The sequence below is a fragment of the Suricata suricatta genome, chromosome 2 (genome assembly GCF_006229205.1).
Source record: "Suricata suricatta isolate VVHF042 chromosome 2, meerkat_22Aug2017_6uvM2_HiC, whole genome shotgun sequence".
In the NCBI taxonomy this organism is placed as follows: Eukaryota; Metazoa; Chordata; class Mammalia; order Carnivora; family Herpestidae; genus Suricata; species Suricata suricatta.
Genome location: NC_043701.1, coordinates 11,845,900 through 11,846,717, shown reverse-complemented (window position 1 = coordinate 11,846,717; position 818 = coordinate 11,845,900).

Sequence of the window (818 nt, the reverse complement as noted above, 5' to 3'; positions counted from 1 at the left end):
AACGCTGCCCAGTAGTGGAGACATCCCTGGGAGAACTTCACAGGCTTCTAGGAAGTCAGGGTTCCTCAAGCCTCCCACATCCTTGGATATACGCATTCTGAGTGTCCATTGCTCACCTTACACATGAGAGTCTTGCCAGGTTATGAGTCAACTGGCACCGTAATTCAACGTCCCACGAACATAATTCCCAGAAGTAGTTTACAGGGGTCTCATCCCGTTGCTGCAGCGCACACCCTAGCTCAGGCTAGATGGTGAGCAGTGGATGGGCTGTGTCACCACCCGCCTACCGCTGTGGCCACCACTCCACTCTGGAATGTGGAAAGCAGGTGACTACTTCTGACTGACCAGTAGTCCATTTAAAACACTCTCTGAATATCTGAGTGTCTTTTATCTGCAATCTACTCTCTGCTACATTTTTAAATTTTTTTTATTGTTTGTTTATTTTTGAGAGAGAGAGAGAAACACAGAGCACGAGCAGGGGAGGGGCACAGAGAGAGGGAGACACAGAATCGGAAGCAGGCTCCAGGCTTTGAGCCATCAGCACAGAGCCTGATGTGGGGCTCAAACCCACAAGCTGTGAGATCATGACCTGAGCTGAAGTCAGAGGCTCAACCGACTGAGCCACCCAGGTGCCCCTCTCTGGTACCATTTTAAAAAACCAGTTAAGGAAGCATCTGGTGGCTCAGTTGGTTAAGCATTCCACTTAGGCTTGGGTCATGATCTCACAGTTTGTGAGTTTGAGCCCCATGTTGGGCTGTGTGCTGACAGCATGGAGCCTGCTTCAGTTCCTGTGTCTCCTTCTCTCTCTGCCCTTCCCC